The 18,546-nt window shown below is 34.6% G+C and overlaps 1 protein-coding gene across 1 annotated transcript in view; it reads right to left on the bottom strand.

Annotated features, from left to right (window-relative positions):
* EYS (eyes shut homolog) overlaps positions 1 to 18,546 on the bottom strand; it is a 2,025,572-nt gene that overhangs the window by 687,936 nt on the left and 1,319,090 nt on the right.

The following is an 18,546-nucleotide window of genomic DNA, read 5'->3' as shown; positions in this document are numbered from 1 at the left end:
ATTACGTGTTCAAATTTTTTTCTAATTTCCTGTGTGATTTTTTTTCTTTTGCCTCAATGCTACTTAGAATTGCATTGTCAAATTTACAAATATACAGGTATTTTCTTGTCATTTTTAAAATATTCTAATTTTAGCTCAAATCGAGATTCTTCAGAAAATATTATCCTTTAATTTTTAATAATTTTATAGGTATTTAATAATAGGTATTCAAGGTAGATGCCAGAAAAGGCCAAGTAATTGCTGAACACCATAGAGCTGTGGCTGACCTACAACTGATGTTATTCGCATGGTTACCACATTATTACACAGCAGGTTTTTTTTTTTTTTTTTTTTTTTTTTTGCAGGGTGAAGGCGGTGGACAGGGTCTGGCTCTGTCGCCAGGCTCGAGTGCAGTGGTGCGATCTTGGCTCACTGCAACCTCCGCCTCCGGGGTTCAAGGGATTCACCTGCCTCAGCCTCCCAAGTAGCTGGGACTACAGGGGTGTACCACCACACCCAGCTAATTTTTTTATTTTTAGTAGAGACAAGGTTTCACCATGTTGGCCAGGATGGTCTTGATCTCTTGACTTTATGATCCACTCTCCTTGGCCTCCCAAAGTGCTGGGAATATAGGCATGAGCCACCGTGCCTGGCCTACACAGCAAGTTTTTTTTTTTTTTTTTTTTTTTTTGAGACGGAGTTTCGCTCTCGATACCCAGGCTGGAGCGCAATGGCGCGATCTCGGCTCACCGCAATCTCCGCCTCCTGGGTTCAGGCAATTCTCCTGCCTCAGCCTCCTGAGTAGCTGGGATTACAGGCACGCGCCACCGTGCCCAGCTAATTTTTTGTATTAGTAGAGACGGGGTTTCACCATGTTGACCAGGATGGTCTCGATCTCTTGACCTCGTGATCCACCCGCCTCGGCCTCCCAAAGTGCTGGGATTACAGGCTTGAGCCACCGCGCCCGGCCCACAGCAAGTTTTAAACTTGAACATGTGTTAGCAAAGATGGAAGGAGATGGATTAAAATGGATTAAATGGGTCAATCCTGTGAATAATTCTCTTTCAGTAGGAAAATATTTGCTTTTAATTGTTTGAAATACGCTGACTCAGGCTGCATAGCCCAGCATATGGTCAATTTTAATAACATTTACATGACACTGGAAAGTCTGCTGTTTGGTGACGTGTTCTTGATGTGTGAATATGGTCAGGATTTACACACACACATGCACCACAAATATACACATGCAAACATATTTATCCAGGTTTATAATAAATGTAGAATGTAATAAAACAGTGAAATCATGTTTATCATGTATGTACTTTTTTCTTCTTAAGAAAATGTTTACAGATATTCTTTGCATCCTATATATATCATGATATGAACCTTATAGACCTAAGACCAGGTATGGTCATACAGCCAACCTTGTGGCTTTGATAAAGAAAGCTTTCACAATTTTTTAAAAATATCAATGATATTCCCTATGTTAAAAATATGGAAGAAAAATGTGTTCAACATTTTTAGAAACCACTAGATATTCTTAGATTCTGTATTTAGAAGCAAACTAGAAGCTTTCTGGGTTAATTACTTCTTACAATTAAACTGTTAAAAATATCTGAGGGTGAATATAGCTTCCAGGAAGCTATTCATTAAGTGATAAAAATAAAAAATCACAATTGCTTTAATAATTCTCTAAAATTTCACGTTTGGAAAACGAGTTTGTACTGTTTTATGATATTAAATGAGTAATAATAATTATTCATTCACACTTCGCTAATGAACTCATTTCTCAGAAATGAAATCCATTAAGATATCAAACACATTTATTTGGTCTTTGGTTATGACAACTGAAAGACTAACATAAAACAATATATATGGACTCTATGTTTTTTTCCTGGCTAAACAAGCAATATAAGCTCATTATAAAATGTTTTAAAAATAAACAAACTTACCCAACATCCACACTTAGCTTTTATAATCATATCAACTACTACATCAATTGACTTAAAATATAGGTCAATAACTATATATGTGTATTTATTTTCTGGTTTTCATCATTTTCTCTCATATGACTATATCACTATTTAAGTGAATCTCGTGATCAGATATTTTGTTTACAGTTTGAAATTACAGAAGCACACCACAATTATTTAATAATTAATACTTGGGAAGTCATTTCACCCTTGTTTAGTTATTTTCTCATAAGGAGAATTTATTCACTAGAAGTGAATTACTGAATCAAATTATACATAATTTTAATGATTTATCATCAAATTGCTAGCCTACTCTGCAAATTTTGTACCTGTTCATCTAAAACCTACAACTGCGTAACCCAATTCCTTGAAATAAATCTCTTACGATAAATTTTCTGTTAGTTCTGTTTCACTGGTAAGACCCTGACTGAGATTGTGGTACCTACAGTACTTAGGGTATCCAGACGACTGATTTTTTGACTCATTGTACAAAAATATCTTTTACATTTTCTTATTTGAAGCTGTATTAATGCTGATGGAGTATAATTTGACTTTTTAATTGGACCTGGCCCTGATAATACTTTCTGTTAAAATCTCAATTCATGTCTCTCTTAATTAGTATTAGCTGCATGGAATTCAGTTCTTTAAGATTTTCTGCCTGAACAGCAAAGAATCAGGTGATTAGCCTTTGACTATCAACTCAAAGCTAGAGAATTGTTATGATTTTTGAAATGAATAAATAAATAGAAGAAAAAAGGGTCTTCGGGAAAAGTTAATGTATCATGGGAAAATTATTTATAAATATATTGCATTTGAAGTTTTTCCTTGAAACTTAGGAGTTTTATTATTTTAGTAGAGTTTCTATTCATTGTCACAGAGGGTAGTCAGCTTTACCACCAGGAATACTATTATCTATATAATAATTGTGCAGGTTTTCACCTTTAGATAAATATGGGAATTTTTCTTTCATACTTAAAATTCCGCATGGTTATCCCTGTCTTCAAAGATATTATCATATCTGAAATAAATTACTCATTGTAAATGAATACAAGGATGGCACATCATCTTTTCTCATACATATATTTAGAGAGCTGGCAGCTATGTTGAAGGAAGATGAAAGGTAAGCACGCCTCCATTATAACTATGTAGACCATCAGGTTTTATTTGCCATAGATGCAATTCTAATATTTCATCTAGCAGGTTGTTATTTTATTCAAGAGACGCACTTTTTAACAGCAGTCGTATCTTTCCCCATAGGCTTATTAGAGCAGAGGCAATCCTGTGCTGATTGTGCTCCATTGAATCTAACATGAATTGACTGAACATAGAAAAACGGTCTTACATTATTGTTTAGCATTTGCTGATGAACAGTTTGCTTAGCTCACCATGCACTGTAAAATTTTTCCATCAAGGCTTTTTAAATGCTTTTTCTAAAATCAGCACAGAGGGTGCTTTAAAGGTCAAGTGAGTAGAATAGTTTTTCCTTTTCACGTAATTATATGTAAAACTCTCTTGAGGACCACTGATGTTTGAACTACCTTTAATTGTTCTTCCAAACTTGCAGTGATTGTTCATGTTTGTCATTTGGACTTACATAATAGTAATCATTAACTACTCTTCTCTAAGTAGAACATGGAAGACAAGTTTAGTGAGCCATAAATTCTGTCCATTAAGTTTATGTATTCAGAGTAGAAGCCAGGAAAGGTCGAGTAGCTGCTGAACACCATAGAGATGAGTGGGACCTACTGTGATATTATTCACATGGCTACTGTATCATTACACAGTAAGTTCTAAACTTGCACAGGTGTTAGCAAAGACAGAGGGGATAGATGAAATAGGCAAATTCTGTAGTTAAATATTTAAAAAGGCAGAAAATAGCAAAATTCCATCATATTGGAAATCAACTCTCTCATCTGATTGTTTTTGAGCATTACAATGATCAAGTTTCAGAAATTACTGTCTTGAATCTTAAGCTTAACAAAATTGTTATTTGAAAGTAATAAACCTTCCTATGGAACCTGAACATGTATGTCTACTTTGTTGATTATCGTATTTGCATTAATAATTTATTCAATCAGCCATAAAAATATAAAGAAATTATTATGCAATAAAAGCAAATTTACCCTTTCAAGGAAGATTTAGGCCTGTAAGTTGGCTATCCACACAAATAGAAATAAAAATTATAAGCATCAACTTAGATTTTTGATGATACAATTTTTTATTGACATATTATAGTTGTACATATTTATGGGGTACATATGATTTTTGGTGCAATATTTTTATCTTATCAAATTACCCCATATAGCTACAGATATTTTATATTCAAATTAATATAAAATACATTCATTAGCTTGAAAATATTTATTAAACTTCAACTGCAAATCGATTATTAGAGGGAGTTAAACAGACACAGTGGATATGTCTATTAAGGAGACTTACTCAATTCTCATAATATTTATTCAAGTAATTTCCACAGGTGACATGGAATTGTTCCCAGCTTCTACTATATCCTGTCATATCTTTGAAAAACTTAAAGTGAACTTCCTCGCTTAAAACTTTGAATGGTAGAATAGTGCCAAAATAATGAAGTCTAAATATGTCTAAAAATTCATTTGGAATTCAAGCCCTGAAGTCTCCAATTTAGGCTTTTCTTATTTGGTTATCTATACCTACGACAGCTCTACAACAGACATTTTATGCTGTACTTTGCAGTCTCTTAGTTATGTTAAGATCTCCACTTGTCTATGAATTCTTCTGGCCCTTTGCTGAATCCTGTTTCCCTACTTGCCAAGGTTTTTATTTTACCAACTTATATATTATAATTAAGACCTTATCTAAGCCCCACCTATTACCTAAAAAGCTTCTAATCTGCAGTCTTAGTGATCTCTTTAATGTCTAACCCCATTAAAGGGTGCCACTCATTTTTGCATTCAATTACATATTGCTTTCTCCTTTTATGTGATTGTATGATATTTGTTTGTTTCTCCAGTGAAAAAATAACCTCTCAATTAGCTGAGTTATGATTTATCCATCTTTGATTTCTTGATAAAACTTAGGCATTTGACTAAGGCCTTAGAAAATAACATCTGAGTTTTAGTTGATAGGAACAACTGTGTTCCTAGAAATGTACCAAATATTCTCTTCTGTCCTAAATAAATGTGTTTCTAACGTAGTGACCTTTTCATTGGCAGGAAGCCATCATGTAGCCAGGTGCTTAAATGCCACCTCTTTCGACTACAGATTGGTTCTGGTTTCTATGTTAGGATCAGATCATTCCTCTGTCCATGGTTCTTCCCATTGGCAAAGCAACTGTTAGCCCTCACTGAGCACTAGTTAGATTTTCTGAAACTGATGGGCAGCTGAACAAAGATTGCTAAAAACTTTGAATTCCATATTAAAAATACCATGCAACTGAGTTGTTCCCTGGCAGATTCTAAAGTAAACATTATTCTGGCTGAATTTTTTCTTTTAGGGTACATACTCTTAAAAACCATGTAAACAGACATTTTGTGTGTGTGTGTGTGTGTGTTTGTATGTGGGACAAAATTATTTCCATATCGTGTCATGATTCTTCTAAAAGAATGGCTAGAAATTCAGATCTTTCCACTGAATAGATTTTAAAATATGTTTCTGCATTTGTGATTGAGATTAATTATTAGTGATATGGTTACTACTCTGCATTAATCATTGTGATTCTAATTAAATTATATTTCAGGAGCTATAAGACAATACTTAATACTAAAATAATTGACATTAGATTATTCAATACTAAGATCATCGACAACTTCATTAAGAACAATATATCTAATTATCATTATCATTATGAGCAATTAAGCCACATATAGTAATATTCCCTTGAGATAAAATATCGATTTTATAAAAAGAACACACCAAGAAAACCAGGTTAATTTAGCACACATTTATATTTTATATTATTTGTCAAAATTTTATATATAAAATATTTAAAAATATAATATTTGACAATTTCTGAATATTCAAAAAGTCTTTGAAATTTTATTTTTCTTAATTATTAAAAGGACTAAAAAAACCCCAACAAAGTAATTTTTAAATTTGATTTGTTAGATATTTTTCTTCCAATTATGAGCAATCCTGAAGAGAACATTGGGCCTTGTTGTGACTACCTGCAAGTACTCAGATCAGCATGATCAGTTCAAGAAAACACTGGAGGTGAAGGTGATGAATCAAGACTGCTTATTTACAGAAATGAAGGGAGGATCAAAAAGCACCTTCAAAATGATTTGTGCAATGCAATTTTCCTCTGAGAACCTGGATTCACCTCCTTTTGTTCATGAATCCAAGAACCAGCCTGTTGGGTTGCTGAGATGTTGGGAGTTTGGGTAGGGCTTACCCTGAAAGTGTATTTCTTATAGCCTGTGCTGGTGGTGGTTAGCCCATTACACTTTCAAGAGTGATGGCTATTTAATCACGTAAAATTGGGGAATAAATCCCTAGTCAGATTAGTCATATAATTAAGTTTGACAAAGCTCAACATTATAGTTGGGCATTTTCACCTCAATCTAGTTGCATTTCCACAATAACTCATAAAATCTATTAGCCTTTGACAATGTCACTGGAGCTTTAGATTACTTTGTTGTAACACATGAGGGATAAAAGAGACAAGAAGGCTTCATAGTCACTTGAAACCATATATGCTGTTGATTCACCTGGACTTTATTTCAGAAACACCTAAATTATTTTTTTCTCTAGTCCTTTCCTAAATTGTTATATATATGTGGAGTGAGAGTGTGTGTGTGTGTGTGTGTGTGTGCATGTGTGCACTTTTAAGAGGAAACAGGGAAAGCCTGGTCTTTGGAGTAAGAAAGGCTCCATTTCAAATCACAGCTTAACCATTTATTCTCTAGCAAACTTTTACTCTTTATTTCTCAGATAGATATTTTAAAATACTACCATGTGTCAGGCAAGACAGTCCATGCTGGATGCAAGATGAACAAAACAGCATTAAAGCCCTTCTTTTGTAATTCAAATCTCAAGGGAGAGTATGATATGCATCAAACATCAAGATGCTTAATGGGATTGGGGACTGATTTAATCTGCAATGTCAGGGAACACACTCCCAAGGAAGTGAGATTTGAGATGGAATCTAAATAATAAATAAGAATCAGTGAACCAGGAGAATTAGGTAAGAGTGTGCTAGGCAGAGGGAACAGTATATACAAAAGTTCTTGGGGGCAGAAGGTGAGATGGGGTAAGTTGAAATAAGTCCTGAGAGACCGCTGCACAATCATACCATGTGTGTGGACACTGGTGGGGAGAATGGAATTAGGGAAAAAGGCAAGGCCACTTAACGTTTTTAAAGACTCTTATTTATTTTAAAGCTCTGGGGTACATGTGCAGAATGTGCAGGTTTGTTACACAGGTAAACGTGTGCCATGGTGGTTTGCTGCATCTGTCAACCCTATCACCTCAGTATTAAGCCCGGCATGCATTAGCTATTTTTCCTGATGTTCTCCCCCATCACTCCCCCAACAGGCCCCAGTGTCACATTCAGTTTTCATATCCATAAAATGATGTGTCTAAAGTTATTGGTAAAAAGTATATCTTAATTAACCCATCTATTCATTGTCAAATAGGAGATGTGGGAAATTAGAACAGTCAGGTGCTCAATGAATGTTCGTTTTCTTCTTTTATATATATTTTATATATATATATTTTAAATATATATTTTTAATACATATATTTTATTATATATATTTATATATATTTATTTATATATTAATATATATGAATATATATAATATATGTATTTTAAATATTTTAATATTTTATATATAATATATATTTTATACTATATATTATATATAGTATATATATTTTATACTATATATTATATATATTTATAATATATATTTTTTTTATTGCGTATTAGGTTTTGGGGTACACGTGAAGAATATGCAGGATTGTTGCATACGTACATACATGGCAATGTGGTTTGCTGCCTTCCTCCCCATCACCTATATCTGGCATTTCTCCCCATGTTATCCCTCCCCAACTCCCCACCCCCACTGTCCCTCCCGTAGTTCCCCCCCATAGACCTCAGTATGTGATGCCCCGCTCTCTGTGTCCATGTGTTCTCATTGTTCAACACCTGCCTATGAGTGAGAACATGAGGTGTTTGATTTTATGTTTTTGTGTCAGTTTGCTGAGAATGATGGTTTCCAGGTTCATCCATGTCCCTACAAAGGACAAGAACTCATAGTTTTTTATGGATGCATAGTATTCCATGGTGTATATGTGTCACATTTTCCTTGTCTAGTCTATCATCGTTTTCTTCTTAAAGGGAGTTTGTTTTATTCTGATTTGGTGTGATATTTTTTGTTTGCTAGTGTTTCCATAACAAAATACTATGGAATGTGTAGCTTAAATGATAGGAAATTATTTTCTCACAGTTCTAAAGTCCAGAAGTCCAACATCAGAATATTGGCAGGTTTGATTTCTCCTGAGGCCTTTCTCCTTAGCTTGCAGGTGTCCCATATGGCCTATTCTCTGTGTGCAAATATCCGTCATGTCTATTCCTTTTCTTATAAAGACACGAGTCATATATTTGACTAGGGCTCACTCATTTAACCTTAATTACCAATTTAAAGCCACTATATCCAGATACTATCAAATTCCAAGGTACTGGAGGTTAGGACTTTAACATATGAATTGAGGGAAGCATGTGTGTCACAGTTTAGTCCATATCATTTGATTTGTTTAGACTGTTGTTAAAATTTAATTCTGTCTGTTTCTTTAACTCTAGGGCAGACAATCTCTTAGAACTCAGTCCTTTCTTAAGAGGTCTTTAATTAAAAAATAAACTGTCTTGCTTTATCCTTCTTGCATGTTGTACTCTGTGCATAGCAGCATTTTTCTAGCTTCAAAATGTCAGTATTCTAGTTGATCTGAACTTATTATTAAACTCTGGATCATGAAATGGGTAACACCATAATCATATTTTCATATATACAAAATTATTTGTTTCTGTAAAATAATTTTAAATTGTGAAAAAATATATATTTACCAAATACAGATTGCGTTCACTAAGGTTAACACTGAGCGAGTAAGAGAATGAGAAAAACAATGGAGTAGAAATTACAGTAAAAGTGATATTATTATCGGCAACCAGAATACTATTGAAGCAAAGCACAAACTGTCTAAATGAAACTAAACTGAGGAAAACAATGTTCAGTGAACTATGGCAGATGTCCTGTTCTTGGAACTGTATTGAAATCAGGTATTCAGCTCCAATAAAGTAATTCAGACATTTATTACTACCATATTTTCTGGGTAAAACTTATTAATCTCTCTAATTATCAATATTAGATATTGCTACAGTCTAAACATTTACAAATTCATATGTTGAAATCCGAATCTGCAAAATGACATTAAGAGGTAGTACCTTTGAGAGGTAATTAGATCATAAAGGTAGAATCCTCATGAATGAAAGTAATGTTCTTATCAAAGAGGCTCAAGGGAGCTTTTTTGCCCCTTGTCCCAAGTGAGAATGCAATACCTATGCAACAATCTTTCATGTTCTTCACATGTACCCCCAAACCTAAAACGCAATAAAAAAACAAAAACAAAAACAAACCAGAAACACCACTAAAGAACTTACTCATGTAACCAAATACCACCTGTTCCCCAAAAACCTATGGAAATAAATACATAAATAAATTTCTGTAGAAACTGAAGAACAAAAAAAGAATTCTACATATGAACAAGGAAAGGGACCCTCATCAGACACCAAATCTATTGGCACCTTGATCTTGGACTTTCTAGCCTCCAGAACAAGAAGAAATAAATTTTTCCTGTTAATGAGCCACCCAGTCTGTTTATTTTTTCTTATAGCAGCCTAATGGACTGAGTCAGACATTATTAAGTGCTCTATGTTGTGCCAACTTGTTTATGCAGTGTTAGAATCTTCATTTTGTAGCTGACAATCAGCATCCAGAGACTTGACCAGAGCAAATAACTTGTCCAAAGTCACTATTCATAGCCCCAGAGCTGGGCTTTCTTGATCCTTCATTCTAAAACCCTGTTGCTTTCTTTGACATTCTCTGACACATGCTGAGGGGAGAGAAAACAGATAAAGGCAACCACAATGGGTATGAAGTAGTGCTGATGAATCTCTGCCATGTGCCCATGTGCCTAAGGGTCTATTTACGGATAGCAATAGGAGATCCATGGAAATAAAAAGGCTATATGTGTATGTGTGTGTGTGTGTGTGTGTGTGTGTGTGTGTGTGTATATATATATATATGAACTTATATTGAACATTCACTTTTATCAGACACACACACACACACACACACGCACACACACACAGAGAGCAATAAAGTTTCATGAGCAATTGGGTTTTGCCATCTGTCATTTGGTATCAGCCAAAAGCTGCCCTGGGAAGACATTTAGGCAAACCTAATACAGCATTAAATCCACAGTCACTACAATATCTATACTTATGGGATCCTGAATTGCAGCACCTTTAGATCCAGAAACCATACTTATGACCATTTTTTCCTATAACCTGAAGAGGGACAATAAGAGAGAAATGAAAATTGACGGTTTGAACCACAAAACTTTAGCTTTTTATTTTATTGGCGGCATATATCCAGACTCACAAACTATGGTTCATTCTTTAAATTCAAATTGAGTCTTAGAAAAAGGCTTCATCGTCTGTCTGGGCGCTGTGGCTCATGTCTGTAATCCCAACACTTTGGGAGGCTGAGGCGGGCGGATCATGAGGTCAAGAAATTGAGACCATCCTGACCAACCCCAGGTTGAAGCCCCATGGTGAAACCCCATCTCTACTAAAAATACAAAAAATATATGGGCATGGTGGTGCGTGCCTATAGTCCCAGCTACTTGGGAGGCTGAGGCAGAAGCATCACTTGAACCCAGGAGGCAGAGGTTGCAATGAGCCGAGATCACACCACCGCACTCCAGCCTGTAGACAAACAAAAAGGGATTCCATCTCAAAAAAAAAAAGGCTTCATTAATTAATATGGAAGACAATACCATTTATGGCAAAACAGAAGTGTTGGAATATATTGGTATACTTGATGCTAATGAAAGAAGTGGGGCTTCTAATTCTTCACCAGAGATTTTAAGCCTGATTCAGTATTATACAAATGTAAATCACTTTCAAGGAATGTTTTATATGCTATTTTAAGAATCAGATAAATGCAATTTAAAGTACAACTATATGGTATTAGCATACATATGTACATATATGTATACGTATGCACACATTATTTTTTTAGGTGGAATTTCTTTCTTGTTGCCCAGGCTGGAGTGCAATGGCACGATCTCGGCCCACGGCAGCTTCCGCCTCCCTGATTCAAGCAATTCTCCTGCCTCAGCCTCCTCCAGGGATTACAGGCACCTGCCACCACACCCAGCTAATTTTTTGTATTATTAGTAAAGATGGGGTTTCACTATGTTGGCCAGGCTAGTATCGAACTCCTGACCTCACACGATCCACCCACCTCAGGTCCCAAAGTGCTGGGATTACAGGTGTGAGCCACCACACCCTGCCACACACATTATTTTTTAAAAATGGAATACGTAATAGAGTTTTACAATAAATTATCTTTGGAGTATTTTTTTCTGCAGTCTCTGTTCTAATCCTATGGAGAAGGAATGGTTTCACGGGAGAGCAAATGGAGAATAAATAATGAGTTAACTGAAATGTTTTCTCATTACTATGTGTTTGAAACATAATGCTTTTTAGTTTAAGGCCTGTAAGACCCTTAGGTATATAACATAAATGTGACTGTGACTGCTACAGAAGACAAAGAAAAGCATTAATTTATACTATGTAACTCAGTTTCCCTTATATAGAAAATCCATCACCTGAGGAAGGAAAGAGGATGCCTGAAAGCAATAGGAAGGACAGTTCTGTGACCAAGTATTTTTAAATATACTGGTAAATATATTTCCACAATTTAAAAAATCTGAATGCTTAAAGGAGAGGCTTATCTGAGTAAGTAATTATTCCAAGACTTGAGCCCAAGCTTGGGTGCAGGGATAGTGCGAATTCCAAGAGAGGCTATTCTCCTAAAACTGTGTTTGTCTTTTCTAGAAAGCCCTGCATAGCATGTATTTATGTGAGAGAAAATACAATATAGAATGTAATCATTCTCCTGTAAGGGGAGATACAAAAAGCAAACTTCTGTAGTGTCTGTGGGTACAGAGAATTGTTAAACTCTGAAATTATACCATCGTCGACATGACCCTTTTTTTCTTCTTCTAACTTGTATTAGGTTGGTGCAAAAGTAATAGTAGTTTTTGTCATGTTCAGGGGAAACGTGCAGGCTTGTTATGTGGGTATATTGCATGTTGCTGGGGTTTGGTGTACAAATGATTTTGTCACCCAGATAATAATCACAGAAATCAACAGGAAGATTTTCAATCTTCACCCTCTTCCCATTCTCAACCTTCAAGGAGGCCCTGTGCTTCTTGTTCTTTTTGTGTTCAAGTGAACTCAATGTTTAGCTCCCATTTATAAGTGAGAACATGTGGTATTTGGTTTTCTGTTTTTACATTAATTTGCTTGGGATTATGGCCTCCGGCCACATCTATGTTACTAAGAAGGATGCGATTTCATTCTCTTTTATGGCTGCATAGTATTCCATGGGGTATAACACCACATTTTCTTTATCCAGCCCACCATTGATGGGCATCTGGGTTGATTCCATATCTTTTCTATTGTAAAAAGTACTGCAATGAACATATGAGTGCATGTGTTTTTATGGCAGAACAATTTATATTCCCTTAGGTATATACCCAGCAATGGGATTGCTGGCTTGGAATGATAGTTCTGTTTTAAGGTCTTTGAGAAATCACCAGGCATGACAGACTCCAAAATCAACTGCAATACAAACAAAAATTGACAAGTGGGACCTAATTAAGCTAAAGATCTTCTACACAGAAAAACATGATCCTTGAGAGCACAACACGGTTTCTCTTTTTCTTTTTCTTTCCAGCAAAGAGCTAGAAGTCTAATCTAGCAAAATACAAAGAAATCCTTACCAAGACAGGGCCATAAATAGACACTGTCACTGGTAGTCGGGCTTTGGTTGAAATGAGCACCAATTCCATATGTTGATTATTAGAATCTGAAAAAATGTTCTTACTATCTGGGTCTGCATTGGCTTGTTTCAGAAAGTATAAAGCAAAATGAAATCTAAGTAAAGGTAGGAGATACATGGTTTTTGTTCATGGCAGCTGATAACACACACTATAGTAAGTTGTTGATGTATCCATTTATGTTGATAGGCCTATAGAGTCTCAAGTATATTTACGCACATTTTGATAAATCTGAATTTTTTAAAAGAAATGTACTATGAAAGTGCTCTTAGTGGGGATTTATATGTGAGACAAAAGGAGGGAAAACAAATTCATTTATTTAGGGGTAAGTTTATATTTTATATACCCTAGGTTTTAAAAAAATCCAGCACTATATTTTAAGAGTAACTAGTGATTCTTATCAGTAGAGGGAAACACAGATGAGTTACTCTTGGGGCATTTATAATTGTAAAATTAGGGCATTCATGGACTCTTAAGATTTAATAGAACTGTGTTAGTGCAGATGAAAAAAAAAGGGATTCAGGACATTTAACCAGGCAGGACCCATGAGTCTACGAATTAACACAACATTTACGGGTCCTGGGTAACATTTTATCTTTGCTTCCAACAGTCGGATTCTGTTCTGCAGCATTCTCTGACGGCTGATAGAAACTCAAGGCTAAAAATAAAATCTGAATTATTATATTTTCCTACCATGGAATGAGAGTGAATCCTCAAAATAGTATCTAAGACTGAATATGATTTTTATTATACCTAGTTTCAAGGCTTTACTAATTGTAAATGAGTCTCATTGCTATCTTGTCACTATTGGGAATCTTCACATCCAATGAGCCTTTTACTTCCACTGAAGCAAGCACTGAAATGGTCTCTGAGGGGAAAAGATGGCTAATAATCACTGCCATTGAAAGACAATCTTAGTTGGATTTAAATGAAAACTAAATTTCTTTATTTTCTCGTTCTAAATGCCATTCTTTCACACTCATATTTAAATCTAAGAAGCCCAAGTTGTTGTTCTGTGTGTATTTGTGAAAAAAGCATGTTCATAATATTTTCATAAGCCATGGAAAATTCTTTGTCTTTTAGAGTAATATGACAAATAAAACACATAGACTCTAGCCAGAACATTGGCTTGACTGAAATATTACATGGTCACCCTGATGTTATATATTGGTTTTTACTCTGTCTATGTACTCTCACCTACTATGATGATAAACTTTCTATGCTCTGTTCAAGGACATTTTCGTTCCTCAGACAAAATCTATAACATTTATGCTAAGTGAAAAACATTAGAATTTTGGATAATCAAAATTTTTAGTTGGGTAGTAATTTTTATTTTAATCTTGGTTTTAACTACCAGCATAAAGTTTAATCGGCTTTTAAGAAAATGTGGACTGTTTTAAGTCTTTAGAAATTCAAGATGAATGATTTTACATATTACAAAGTGTATGTGTGGGGATAATAAGGAGAGAAACACTGAATCTTGCTTAAAGGGATGTTAAAAAGCCATAGTTCTGTTTTTCAGTCTGACAGCTATTTAATAATATATTGAAGATGATTGTATATAAAATTAATCTGACCATTCACAAATTATAAATTAATGGTTTATGTTAGATGTTAGTGAGAAAATGATTACAATAGAGCATCATATAACACCATAGAGGAGAAAAATGTTGACAATCCATAAAACATAAAACTGTAACAAGCAGAACACAAATTATTAAAATTAGGTTAAAGACTCTCAAATTTGGAGAATTAAATAAAAGATACATGTGAGAACCAATGACTCAGAAGTGAGTTGGCAAAGTTAGATCATACAAATGGAATCCAAAAAATTAGGTCAAGCATTAGCATTCAGCAGCAATCAAAATTCAAAACAGAAAGTGAGATAATTAGGCTCAAATATTTATAAAAGTCCCAAAGCAGTTTAAATATATAAAATAGGCTGAGCAGGGTGGCCCACACTTATAATCTCAGCATGGAGATTGGGAGGCTGAGGCAGGATGATCATTTGAGGCCAGGAGTTCCAGACCAGCCTGGACAACATAGTGAGATCCTACTAATACACAAAATTTTATTTCAAAACCAGCCATGTGTGGCACCTTGCACTCGTAGTCCTAGCTACTTCAGGAGCTGAGCTGGGAGGATTGCTTGAGCCCAGGAGTTTGAGGCTGCAGTGAGCTATGATTGTGCCACTGCACTCTAGTCTTGGTTACAAAGTGAGACCTCATATCAAATACACACACACACATATGTATATATACATATGTATGTTTTCATATGTGTATATTTGTAGGTATGTATATATACAACATATATGTATATATGTAGGTATGTTTATATACACATGCATATGTGTGTATATATACAAAAATATATCTAAAATGATGAATGTGTATTAGTCAAAGCTGTTATAAATTAAAGGGGAATGAACTTATATCTGAGTATAGCCTGGAAATGTAATACATTACTAGATTATGAAATAAACTGAAAAAAATAAGAATATAGAACATTTGAAAAATATGACCAATAAAATGTAATTAAAATATATATCAAATTTTTGCCTATAAACAGAACAGACATAATTTTCTAATATCCACATAATATTTTGCATTCATTTTAGATTTTGCAACCATGAATATTTTAGTAAATTTTTTTAAGAGCATATGAAAAATAATCATTCTTTGACAAACTCATATAAGTAAAAAGTTTTAAATAAAAAATTTTAATAGCCTATTTAAAACAATTGTCCCCAAATAAATAATGAAGAATGAGGGCTTAGGAGATTTAGACTGAGGAGATCTTGAAAGGTATTTGTTAGTATTTATTTATCTATTTCGATGTCTACCTAAGTATGTCAGATGAATATTGGGGTTGATAGAGATATACTGGAAGATGAATAAGTATAGAAAAAAGGGAGAAGGCATTTGAGATGCTAAGGGGGTTAATAATGGCAAATTTGATTTTCAAAAATAGTAGAAGTTGATGTATAGTAAGACCCTCATTTAAAATTTTTTTCCTCTCTTTTCCCAAAGAACCTCAGGTGTTTCAGCTGTGAAGCATGTACTGTATTCTTCTGGTGGAAATTAGCATGGCCACTACATCACAACTGGATATTATCACAAAAGTAAATTGTATTACTAGTTCTGTTTAAAGATGAAGAATCAGCCATGTGCAGTTATCCTCCTTAGTGAGATTCTACTTTTTTTCTTTAGTATAAATAAAGTAAAAATTCACAAAGATATAGAAAATGGATGTATATATAAGTGGATGGTAAAGTTAAAAAAGGAGCCTAAATTTTGGATGAAGAAGTGCTAACTAATTTAGCAGAATTTATGATTCATGCCTGTAGAGGAGGATACTAGTAGAAGAGAGCCAGCTTATTCCGTAAAACTAAAAGCATGGGATACAGGCTGAAAGGAGCAGGATTAACACTATGGATACTAGTTGAAGCTTATGCTCAGGGCAAGTAAATTCCCCTTCCTCACCTTGTGCAGCCATATATTCCCCACTTTCCTTTCGAGGCGATTAGATATTTGTCTCCTCTACTCTGCCATAGTTTTGGCAGTGGTTCTGATTCTCCATCCTGAAAACTTCTGTCAGATAGTGCCTCCTACACAGCTCCAAGACCTAGGCTATGGTCATACTTCCTCCTTCTCAGGCCTGCAGTTGGTAATGGCTTCTCAGCCATCATGAGTCTCCTGCTGCTTCTCATGCCAATGTCCAAACATCTATAAATTACATTTCCATTAAACTCTCTGTGTTTAAACTCTTTGAGTGTAAATATATTTGTCTCTGGCTGGGATCACGATTGATACATCAGAGAATAGACAAAATCTTCAAAAAACTGTACTGTAATAATATCCTCAGAGAGAAAACAGAAGGTTATTCTTGTCAAAAAACAGCAGTATCAGGAAAAACACAAAGTAAAGAAAATATCCCAAAGGTTAGGATAAAAGATAAAAATGTAGGAAATCAATGAAAGAATATGAGAGACTCAGAAACTAGTACTGCTGCACGATGCCACAAAGGGCTTATGGGAATCCAGTAGAGTGGAAGATAAAAGAAAAACACTAAGCACATGCAATGGTCTAAATATTTGTGTCTTCCACAATTCATATGTTGAAATTCTAACCCTCAAGTTATTAGCATGTGGCGCGTTTGAGAGGTGGTTAGGTCATGGGGGCAGAGTCCTCATGAACAAGATTAGTACATTCACAAGAAAAATCTGAGAGAGGCTGCTCACCTTTTCCACCATGTAAGGACACTATGAGACGGCGTCATCTATGAACCAGGAATTCTGCCCTTACCAATGACTGAATCAGCTGGTTCCTTAATCATGTAATTCCCAGCCTCCAGAACTATGACAATTCATTTTCTATTATGTATAAGCTACCCAGTTCAGGGTATTTCGTTATAGTAGCCAGCATGGAGTAACACTGTACAATTTTGTGAAATTTCAGGAGACTAAAAATAGAGAAGAAACCTCAAAAGTTTCATGAGAAATGAAGAGAAATTAAAAGATATCATACATAAGTAAATATCTGAAAGTTATTAGACATTTCATAGCAACACAGGTTGCTAGAAATCAATAGAGCAATGCCTTCAAAATTCTAAGGGAAATGGTTCACATTTTGTGTATAAATTCTAAGTATAAAATTAAATTAGAGGGTGGAATAAATATACATAAAGATGTGGCAAGACTGTCACTTTCCAAGCAACCTTTGATTCAAAAAGCTAATCTAGACTATGTTCCAGCATTTTATTTCAGACAAATGAAACAAAAGAAAGAGAAAATAAGACCAGTAACCATTTGTCCAAACATAGGAGAATAGCAACACGAAGTTTCATTGCTAAGAATCATAAAGTAAATCTCCTGAAGAGTTGAAAAATGATAAGCATAATAAAATTAAGCAAATATAAACAAGGCCATTATTTACTGGAGTGGGTGGTGAAGTTATGAGAAAAGGAAAGGTAACTGTAGTATAATACTTGGCTCTGCAAAAATGTCAGTATATGCTATTTATAGTGGTTTATACTTTGCTTGTGCTTTTCAAACAATGGATCTAATTTTGGGGATGATCAAGCAAAACAGGCAGGGCTGATATAAGATAGGTAATTCCTCATTCTTCATAACAAAAAGTCAGTGAGAATTTTGGAACTGAATACGTAAAAATAGTAAAATGCACTTATTATTTAGAAGTGTGTGTGTTGAAATATAGAAGGAACTTCCAAAAATATATAAATAATTACCTCTGAAATAAAGTAAGATTTGGAGAGGATTGGTATGTCTATCGCTCTTTAATTTTCCAATAAAAAATCCAGTGCGAAAATGCAACAAACACAATAGTTGTATGAACACACACACAAGAATAGGCAATATGTGACCAGAAGAACCACACTGGTGAAGAAGATTCCAGACATTGGTAACCAACTACTACACTAAATGGACTGCAGCATCTTTAGTATCTGGTGGTAGGCTTGGTGG

This window comes from Aotus nancymaae, unplaced genomic scaffold (genome assembly GCF_030222135.1).
Source record: "Aotus nancymaae isolate 86718 unplaced genomic scaffold, 86718_ANA_hifiasm-v0.15.2.pri h1tg000040l, whole genome shotgun sequence".
Classification (NCBI taxonomy): Eukaryota; Metazoa; Chordata; class Mammalia; order Primates; family Aotidae; genus Aotus; species Aotus nancymaae.
Note: the sequence above shows the minus strand (reverse complement) of the source record. Positions and strands in the feature narration are given on the sequence as shown.